The sequence below is a fragment of the Rattus norvegicus genome, chromosome 8, assembly GCF_036323735.1.
Source record: "Rattus norvegicus strain BN/NHsdMcwi chromosome 8, GRCr8, whole genome shotgun sequence".
In the NCBI taxonomy this organism is placed as follows: Eukaryota; Metazoa; Chordata; class Mammalia; order Rodentia; family Muridae; genus Rattus; species Rattus norvegicus.
In genome coordinates this window covers 76431635-76442592 of record NC_086026.1, presented here as the reverse complement: position 1 = coordinate 76442592, position 10958 = coordinate 76431635, and the positions used below count along the sequence as shown (strand labels likewise).

At 45.9% G+C, this 10958-nt stretch overlaps 1 long non-coding RNA gene across 1 annotated transcript; it reads right to left on the bottom strand.

Moving 5' to 3' along the window:
• Nucleotides 1–2970: 2970 nt before the first annotated feature.
• Nucleotides 2971–9851, bottom strand: LOC102554897 (uncharacterized). Its single transcript, XR_356421.4, has 4 exons — nucleotides 9718–9851; nucleotides 5807–5929; nucleotides 4932–5066; nucleotides 2971–3288 (listed from the first exon to the last, which is right to left on the bottom strand). It is a non-coding gene; the product is annotated as an uncharacterized LOC102554897 (long non-coding RNA).
• Between the last annotated feature and the right edge of the window lie 1107 nt (nucleotides 9852–10958).

Genomic DNA, 10958 nt, shown 5'->3' with positions numbered 1-10958 from the left:
TGGACTGAGAGACCCGACTCCCTCGTGCTGTCCTCTGACTTTAATAAACATGTGTGCAGTGTTGGCATACATGGTAAATGAAGTTTTAATTTCAGTTTGTGAGGTGAGAAAAAGAATTAGGGTTCTCTGCCAGGTGGTGGTTGATAAGTTATTTCCCCACCAGTGAAATGAGTCAATTCAAGACAGATTAGAATATGTAAAAGCAGATTTATTGGGAAGCAGCTCACTGATCCCAAGCAATTAGGCCAGGAAGTTGCCATAGGAAGGGAGAGAAAAGAGAAAGGAGAGACCAAAATGGATGATATAGGGAAGAGCCTCTGAGGGAGGGGAAGCCCAGCCCTGGGCTGGAAAGTCCAGGGTAGAGGGCAGGGTATGTTGGGAGAACCTGAAGGCCAGGTCCATTTTGATACGTTAAATATACACCTCAGTTGTTTGTCTCGGGTCCGAATCTCAACAATGGTTGCCCCTTTCTTTAATCCCAGCATTCAGAAGGCAGAGGCAGGTGGATCTTGAGTTTGAGGCTAGCTTGGTCTACAGAGCAAGTTCCAGGATAGCCAGAGCAACACAAAGAAACCCTGACTTAAAAACCCCCTCAAAAAATTATTTTTAAACATTAGGGTTCTCTGAAAGGATAGAGCTGAGAGAGAGGTGGGGGAAGAAGGAGAAGAGGAGGAGAAAAGGAGGGAAGGGAAGGAGAGGAAAGAGGAGGAAAATGAAGGGTGGGGTAAGGGAGGGGGAGAGAGAAAGGGGGGTGGGGAATGTCTGGGTAGTCCAGCAATGGCTGTTTTCATGCTGGAGAAGCAGAAGCAATTCAGGAAGCTCGATGCCTTAACAGTCACAATCTGGAAATTGAAAGTCTGGAAGTTCCCCAGAGAGTCCACGTATTTAGTCTAACTTAAAAGGCTGAGGAGTCCGAGTCTGTCAGCATTGACGGCAGCATGGCCGTGCTTACTCAGAAGGAAAGTGGCTTTTAAGGCCACAGCCTTGCTCTCTCTCGATGCTCTTTTTATCCAGGCTGGAGCCTGCTGGAAGGTGCAATTAAGCAGTGGAGCCTGCAACCCAACCCAGTCAATATCACGTATGGCAGTCCTATGTGGACAGTCCCCCAGTGGATCCCCACCCCCACACACAGTGCATTTCCTCAGTCCTTGCCCTGTCTTAATCCAGTCAATTAACAATGTCAACCCTGCGCCTGGAACCCCAGAGTTGGACAGGCCTGAGACTCTTCCTGTTCTGTGCTTGAAACGTACAAGAGGATGTTATACGACTTAGGGCTTAGCCATGCAGGCTTTTGCCACTCTGCAGACCAGCAGCACCCTTACTAACCTCACTTACTAACCTTTTAGAAATAGAGACTCTAGGACAAGTTCCAAGATCTTCAGAATTTGAATTTCATCATTTCCCAGTAGTGTGTGTGAATCTCCCCATATAAGAAGCCTTAACCTAGACTTACTGTGTTCTTTGTTTGATGTATGGTGCAGGGGGTGTGACTTAACGGGCACATGCTGAGTACATGTTCTCTGAGCTACACTGCCAGCCACACACTGCCACTTTCTAGAGTCTTTTTTACCTTTTCAGTAGGAATGTCAGATTCTTGCTACTCCAGGGACAAGAATATTTCTCTTGATTGGAGCAAGAAAGCAGCCATCTTCCCTGCAAGAGGCTTCTGCTTCTCATGCCACAGAGTCCTGCCCCCCTCTACCGTATGATACTGGGTATTAAATGAATGTTAGAAATATCAAAGCAGGGGTTGGGGATTTAGCTCAGTGGTAGAGCGCTTGCCTAGGAAGCGCAAGGCCCTGGGTTCGGTCCCCAGCTCCGAAAAAAAGAAAAAAAAAAAAAAGAAATATCAAAGCAGCAGCACAGGACAGTTAAATGAGAGGCCCATGTGACTGTCTAACACCTTTCCAGGTGATTTCTACGCAAAGCTAGGGTTGAGAACCACTGTTATGAGTTTTCAGGACAGTTTAGGATTTCAATAAGCAAAGTCCACACACACACACACACACACAGGGGGGGGGGAGAGGGAGGGAGGAAGGGAGGGAGAGAGAGAGAGACTGTATCAATTATATATATAACAATTATATATAATTGGATATTTTATTTGCACTTCTTTTTTTTCTTCTTTTTTTTTTTCTTTTTTTTTTCAGAGCTGAGGACTGAACCCAGGGCCTTGCGCTTGCTAGGCAAGCGCTCTACCACTGAGCTAAATCCCCAACTCCTTTATTTGTATTTCAAATACCCCCTTCCCAGTTTCCCCTCTGAAAACCCCCTAACTCATCCCCTTCCCTCTATGAGGGAGTTCCCCTACCCACTCCCCCTTCACCACCCTAGCATTCCCCTATGCTGCATCAAGCCTCCACAGAACCAAAAGATGCTCCAACCTATAACAAGGACACATGCTCCACTATGTTCATAGCAGCCTTATTTATAATAGCCAGAAGCCTAGTGCTTCATTTTAAAAATGTTATATATAAATAAATCCAGCCAGATGTGATGGGCAGGGCTGTAATTCCAGCATTTGGGAACCAGTGGCAGAATTACTGAGAGCGTTCCAGGTCAGCCTGGATTACAAAGTGAGACCCTGTCTTAATAAACAAACAAATCTAACTTTAGTAGCCAGATGAGATCTCCCAGAATCTAGCCTGCCAGTCTTCCAGGGTCAGGTCTCTGGCCTTCTCCTCATCTCCCCTGCCATTGCTGCCTGCAAACCTTCTCGCTGTCTGCCCAAGCCACCAGGGAAGACATAGAGCTACTTTCTTTTTTTTTTTCTTTTCTTTTTTTTCGGAGCTGGGGACCGAACCCAGGGCCTTGCGCTTCCTAGGCAAGCGCTCTACCACTGAGCTAAATCCCCAACCCCAGAGCTACTTATTTTGAGCCGTACAGAGGTACTCTCTCAAAGCCTATGGTGATCCTGCAGCCTGTAGCAAAGATGTTTTGAGGTCGGCATAAAGGAATGTGGACAGAACCTTTCCCTTTTATAGACTTTTATTGCCTACATTAATCACTTCTTAATAACCAACGAGGTCCCATGCTGCTTTGTCTGTATTCTCTCTCTTAAAATTCCACATGCCACTCAAAGGTCAGGGTTTGTTCTTTCTCTCCTCAGAAGCTAGCAATGAGCTGTTTAAGCCTGCCGCTCAACGCAGCCAACTTGATGATTGCTCTCTGTGGACAAGCTGTGATTCAACTGGAATCCTTCTGGTTTCAAATCTCTGGATCTTTCCTGATGGATGCCATTTATTATTCCTCCCTCTGAATTCTGGGTAGTCTTCAGTTAATTCACTTCTAGAATCGGGAGAATAATCTTTACTCATTTGGGGGTTAATGACATTGCAAAAAATGTGACTTCTTCTCTTGGGAAGTGTGCATAAGCAAAATAGATGGAATTCTCTCTGGTTTTTCCTTAGCAAGAGCTGATCAAAAGGCTGTAGTTAAAGGGCTCAAAGTGTTAAGTGGAATGAATGGCGCTTTCATTATTTACAGCAAAAAGAAACTCCACTGTTAATGGAATGTCTGTAACATACAGAGGGCAGACAATGTAAACCTCTCTCCTGGGAGCATGGTGACTTTACTGAAAGCTACTTAACTCTGAAGCTGTTTTCTTGACTATAAAATGAAGTGTGTGTGTGTGTGTGTGTGTGTGTGTGTGTGTGTGTGTATGTGTGTGTGTGTACAGGTATGCATATATGTGTGGGTGCACACATATGTGTGCATGTTTGTACAATGTATATGCACATACATGTGCATGTGTGTACAAGTCAGAGGTCAAACTGTCTAAGTTCCTCAGGAGCTGTCCATCTAGTTTGTTGAGACAGTGTCTTTTTACTATGTCAGTTGGGCTGTCTAGCTATTGAGCCCTGGGGATCCTCCTGTCTCCCCAGTTCTGGCGTTATAAGCCTACATACCATGCCTCGTTCTTTATGTGGGTGCTAGGGATCTCAGGTCCTCATGCTTAAGTGATATGAATTTTACCCACTTTTACCTCAGTCCCCTAAAATGAAAATAATCTCATAAAGTGTTTCATCAAATGAAACAGTGCTTAACAAATGCTAACTACAGTTCTTTGTGCTTGTCAACTTTTTTTGTTTTTCTTTTTGAGACAGAGTCTCTACATAGCCCTGGCAGTCCTAAAACTCTCACTGAGTAGACCAGCCTGGCCTGGAACCCACAGAGTTCCATTTGCTTCTGCCTTCTGAGTGCTAGGATTAAAGGCATGTGCTACCACCACAAATGTTTGTCAACAGTTGAAAAAACTAGGTGGAACTAGTAAGATGGCTTAGATGGTAAGAGCTCTTGTGGTGGAAACCTGGCACCCTGGGTCTATTGCCTGGAAGGTAGACGGAGAGGAACAACTCCACAAAGTTGTCCTCTGGCCTCCACGTGGATACTGTTGTGAGTGTGCTCACACATACACAAATACTGAAATACACACAATAATAACAAATAACAGTACATTTAAAATTAAGATATCAGTTTGAGCTGGGCCTCTGGTGGCCCAGGCCCTTACTCTCAGCTGCTGGGGAGACTAGGGCATAAAAATTGTAAGTTCAAGGTTGCATGGGATACAGGGTGAATTCAAGGCCAGTCTGGGTGATCAGAGACCCAGTCTCATAACTAAATGTCCGTTCTTTTCCAGGACTGGGTTTATACCTTGTGGCACAGTGCTTGTCTAGTGTGTATGAAGCAGAGCTCAATCCCAGTACCAACGAAGGAAGAAGTGGCTTAAGGCCTCTACATCTTATCCTGTTGGTGAAATGTCTCATAAGTACTTTAAAATCCAATGTCTTCACATTAGCTCCACCTTAAGTGATGTTGTGAATATTTTTCATATGGACAAAGAATGCAGTGGAGTCCACTACATTTCACCAAAAGAAAAGAGACTGTTCTTTCAAGTTCCAGTAGGTGGCGCAAGGAGCTACTTGTCCTACCTGTGCTGGCCAGGAAAGGTAGGTCATCTTTGTTTGAGGAGCCCTCCCAGGTCTGTCTGGTTTGTGATAATGACTCCACATGTAGCTATGTAAACAGTTTCCTTCAGACACAGTCAATGGGCACCATTGGTTTTCCTAAAGAAAGTATCCAGTGTATTAGACAATTGATCATAAGTTTAGTTTACCCTCAATATTTTTTCCTAAATATTGCATTCATCGGAAGCTAGTTAACTGCATTAAAACTACTTAAATTCCAAATTCCTCTTAGACAAAAATGTCTCTACATGAAGCATGGGGTCTAAACATGTCGAATTATGACAATGTCTTGTTCAAGCATCCAATAGAGGCCTGTTGTTATGGACGAGGCCAGCTGAGCAGGCTGTGTATAATGTATAATCTCAAGTGACGACATTTGGTAAGTGAGTTTGTGCTGGTCCGTAGTTTTGCTCATTTCTGTTGTGTAAATAATTCCATCATGCTGATATTGAGCTATGAAGGCCAGAAGAGGGCACCAGATCTCCTGAAGCAGGAATTACAGATAGTTGTGAGCCACCTGACATGGGTGCTGGAAACCAAACTGTGGTTCTTTGCAAGAGCAGCAAGTGCTCCTTAGCTGATAAGACCATCCCTCCAGCCCTACAGCACTGGTTTCAAAGGGTGCAGGAGCCTGGTTGGGTTGCACAGGCAGGGGATGAAGGCCTAACTTTTAACAATCAGGCTCTATGACAGGGAACTGGGACTCTTGTCATGAAAGCAGAAGCCAAGAAGTCAAAACCCACATGTTTTTTAGAGCAGGTAAATTCACAGGATAGCCTGTGCCCCCTGAACTACTGTAATATGGTTCCCCAGAGCCTTTAGCTAGACCCAGCACTTACCTTTGAATCTGGGGCAGGGCCACACCTATGTTAGAGTAAGTCCCTGAACTTGGGCCTGATCAATTGTTGGAGAAGTTGGATAGGACTTGGATGATCCTGTCAGCTGCTGTTGTTTGTTTGTTTCTGAAACATACATGATTGATGTCAGCTGGAGGTATAGATCACCCTATAGAAAAATTCCAGGCTAGACAAAACCTTGAGTGTAGCATCATAAGCCCATCCACTTCCCCACTTCACAAGAGAATGTACCAGGAAATGGCTAGATGGAGAGAGCATCGTTCCAGGATGAACATAAGTTTTTCACCTCTAAACTTACCGGCAGAGATGGCCTGCGTGCCTGTCACTAACAGGCCACCATGATGAAAACACCAGGTAGGCATCAAGCAGCAGATCCCTGGTGTGGGTGTGGCCCCTCTCCTTGTCCCTCTATGGGTTTAGCTTTGGCTCATTGAGTTTCAAGTAAAAAGACCTCTCACGCTTGCCTCAGCCGAAACCAAGCTGAGCACTGGTCATGTGCCAGGGCCGAGCCCCATGGGAGGAGGAACAAAATCCAGAAAGGCCACTGGGAATGGAGCTATCCTCTGGCTGCCTCCTTTTCCTCTCAGGGCAACCTAGTTTCTCATCTCCTCTCCCTGATACCTCTTTGGTCTCTTCTTTCCATAGCCCACTTGCCCTCGCTTCCCTGTGTACATGCTGAATAAGGCCTCACCTCCCTTTTATATGCTGTCCTACTTCTGAGGCCAACGGTGACTGACCAGAGTTCTCTGTCCCAATTCCAAATGTGGTAGAGAGAGAATCATTGTCTCAGTGCGGCTCTAGAGTATCTGCCCCAACCATCTGTGGCCAGGGCGGCAGGGATATTTGAGGTGATAGTAGCCCCAGTAGAGGGGCCTGGGGAAAGGAGTCATAGGCCAAATGGAACCCCACAAGGTACTACTCCTTCTTAAGCATTGTCACTGCTTCCTGTGGCATAGAAGTCTTCTCTAGGCTGTCTAAGGCTGCTCTGTCTTCTCCATGAAACATGGGATGTTAATGGAATATAGTGTATTTTTAATTAATTAATTAATTAATTAAAGACATTGTCTCTCTGTGAAGCTTAGTCTGGCTTGAAATTTGCTATGTAGACAACAAGGCTAGCCTCATACTCATAGAGATCCACCAACTCTGTCCCTAAGTGCTGGGGTTAAAGGCCTGTGCCACCATGCCCATTGGTTATAGTTTCTTCATTTTCTCCATAATCTCAGGGAAAAAATGTCTACAACTTGAGGCCGTATTGATGCCTGTGGTCCATGCTGCCACTGGGAACCATGTCTGGGTCTGTAGTTCTGCTACAGCGGGGATTGGGGGTAGGATGTTGATATCTGTGGCCCATGTTATCACTGAATGTCTTACAGATGTTCATGGTCTGTGCTGCCACCTGAACTATGGTGTCCATGGTCCAGAGTTGCCCCAGAGGCAATGTTGATAGTGGTAGACTGTGCTGCCACCGAGGACTATGATAGTATCTTGGCCTATGTTGTGGCAGAGGGCCTTGTTGATGTTCATGGTCTATACTGCTATCAGAGACCATGCTGAGGTCCATGAAATATGCTGATTGCTGGAGGTCATGTTGATGTCTGTGGTCTGTGCTGCTGCCAGGGGGCCATGGTCCTGCTGCAGCTGCAGCCTCTGTTGATCTCTGTGGCCTGTGTTACCACCAAAAGCCATGCAGATGTCCATGGACTGGGATGCTCCTGAGAATTGTGTTGGTGTCTGAGGCATATACTGCCACCAGAGACCATGCTGAGGTCTGTGGCATGAGCTGACACCGGAGGCCAGGTGTATGTTTCTGGTTCATGGTGTCGCCAGATGTGGAAGTCCATGATCTGTGCTCCTGCTGACTGTAAAGGACAAGGAAGCTTCTTCTGAAGTGGTATTGATGACTACAGGCTCACAGTTGAGAAAGGGAGACACACAGGCTTCTGGGACAACCCCTACCCTTTAAAAAAAGTAACAACTTACACAGGAAGCCAAGAGAACTCAAAAATTTGATGACTACTGGTGGGGGTTCAGTGGGGGAAACCCATTTTTCTTTAATGGGCTGGCCACAGGGAGTGTGACCATGTGACTATATGGACAACACAAGTTGGGCTTTTTTTTTTAATCTTGGGTTTTGGGGGTGGACAAAAGGCCACAAGGGGTAGAGAGAAGACCTGGAAAATTGGGAAGCACGGGTGATCAGGGAGCACTAGGTGAAACCCCCAAATAATCAATACAAATGTTATGTCTTAAAATGTCTACAAAAGGTTGTATTCCTGTGGAATAATCAAATCTGGAGAGGAATCGTGGAAGGAAGTGAATGTTCGAATGAGAGGAATACTAAGAACTCAGTTGACAAGATCTACATGTGCCCAGCTGCATGTTTTACAACCAACGAAAGGAATAGGCACTATACACAAGTAATTCATTTGCAAAGAGCCTTTTAACACAGGGCTATTATGTGTAAGTGAGAATTGGTTCAACCATACTTCGAGGAATCCAATGATAAAATCTGAAATTAGGGGTGAGAAGCAGAAAACCTGGAGGTCCTGATCCAAATGGATTCCTGCCCCAGGTTTATAAGACATCATTGGAGGAGCTGTGGGCCAGGTTTTTAAATCTGTTTCTTAGCTCAAAAAGCAACGAAGACTCCTTTCCCTATAATCTGTAATTAATGAGGATGAGGAGGAGGGTTAAGGAGGAAGAAGAGGCAAAGGGAGAGAAACAAAGAAGTATTTCCTATGCAATTGTGTTGTGTTAGGTACTATGCTAAGTACCTCACATGCACTGTCTCATTATACATTATCTTTTGAGACAAGGTCTTATGAAACCCAAGGCAGATTTTTTCGTATCTCTTTCTTTATTGGATTTTTTAAAATTTACATTTCAAATGTTATTCCCTTTCCCGGTTTCCTGTCCATAAACCCCCTATTCCCTCCCCCTCCCCTTCTTCTATGAGGGTGTCCTCCCCAACCACCCACCCCTTCCTACCTCCCCGCCCTGACATTCCCCTACACTGGGGGGTCCAGCCTTGGCTGGACCAAGGGCTTCTCCTCCCATTGCAGATTTTTACCACTGGCAAAATACCTGTGAGAAATGTCCTTGGAGGAGAAAATGCTTATTTCAGCTCCCGACTTCAGAGGTATCAGTCCATGGCCAGTCGGCTCCATCATTTTTATGCTGGTGTTGAGATAGAACACCGTGGTGCTAGCAGAGTACCAGAATATGGCAGAGGAGGCTGCTGCTCCCCTCATGGCAGTCAAGAAGCAGAGAAGGTCAGAGGGGGTTAGGAGCAGAAACAACTGTTGAGGGCGTGCACAGTGCATCATCTGCTTTTCTCTTGTGTGATAAAACACCATGACCCCAAATCAAACTTACGGAAGAGAGAGTTTTCTTCTGTTTATGGTTCCAGAGGAATACAAGTCCATCATGGCCGTCAGGCATGGCAGTGGGACCTGGAAGCTGGGTGCTCACATCTTCATACAGATACAAAGCAAAGCTCCCCTCCAGTGATGTCCCTCCTCCAGCCTTGCCATCAACTAGGGACCAAATGCTCAAGTGCTGAAACCTGTGTGGGACATGTCTCATTTAAACCGCCCTACTCAATGGCCTCCTTACTCCAGCACGGCCCCACCAGATATCAGTCTATTCAGCTACGAACTCATCAATGGATGGTTCCGTTGGGAAGTGTGTGTTCTCCTATTCCAGTTGCATCTCCAACTGGGGCCTGACACGCAGCACATGAGTCTCTGTGAATATTTAATATCCTAACCACAAAATCCAAAAAATGTGTAGAAGTTGCAATGTACTTGTCTTAGGGTTTTACCACTGTGAACAGACATCAAGACCAAAGCAAGTCTTATAAGGACAGCATTTAGTTGGGGCTGGCTTACTGGTTCACAGTTTCAGTCCATTATCATCAAGGTGGGAGCGTGGCAGCATCTAGGCAGGCATGGTGCAGGCAGAGCTGAGAGTTCTACGTCTTCATCCGAAAGCTGTAGTGGAGGACTGACTTCCAGGCAGCTAGGGTGAGGGTCTTAAGCCAACGCCCACAGTGACACACCTACTCCAACAAGGTCACACCTCCTAATAGTGCCACTCCCTGAGCCCAGCATATACAAACCATCACAATATGCATATTGTTAGGTGAATTGTGTGTAAGAGGTAACATTCCCATTATGTTCAAAGGAATGAGCAGCTCCCAACACATTCAAATGGACCAGTATGACTTCTGGTAAACCAGATAGCTCTGTGCTTATGGGTTCCACTGAAGGAGATCCCCATAAGACACAGGAGTAGATCCCAGAGGGCCCTGATCCTTGTTGCATGTGTCCAGTACACAATTGACCCTGACAAAAATACTATCAACATGAGCTGTCAGCTGGAACAATAAGCCAGAAGACTGCTGCCAGGAGATCTCTGGAGATAACTTTGTCTACCAGTTTGATGCTTTAGACTTCCGGGAGCTTTCCAGAGTAGCCTGGAGTCTAAATGGATGCACAGTGTTCTTTTGGGTTGTGAAAAACAGCTATCACCTGCCACTAGCTGGACCCAGTGGATCTTGGCGCTGCCTGCCAACCAGACATGTGAGACGTGCACTGGTTTCATACTTGTGCCTCTCCATTACCAAGCCTGCTTTCTATCTGGAAAACGCACCCGTATGAGCAGGATTTGAGGGCTTAGTTGTGGCAGCCCTAAGCAGGATGCACTCCAAATGTAGCCGACTCAGAGTGAAATAACACTAATGCTCCTTTTCATTTATGAACAACTTTACATTACAAAGCCCATCCCAATCATCATTAATTAAACCCGCCACTCGTCGCCCTCTGAAGCAGGGCTGAATTAGTCTGCTCATTTCACAGCTGACAAAGCACACAGAAAGGCTTAGGGATTTGCTGAAGTGAAGTGGGGTTCAGTCCAGGAAACCTGGCCCCATTCCTCCTCTCCTTCATCTTTATTTGCCTGGAAGAGGCCTTCTTCAGAAGTGCTCGATGCTTAACTCCAAGCGGCTTAAGGAACTCAGCTGGGAAGAGGAGCTTGGGCAGCCCAGGGCATCAGTGTGGACCTGGAGCTGTCTGAAAACAGCCATGACATATTTCTGTGGTTCTCAGTGAGTTAGAAATACATAATCCTC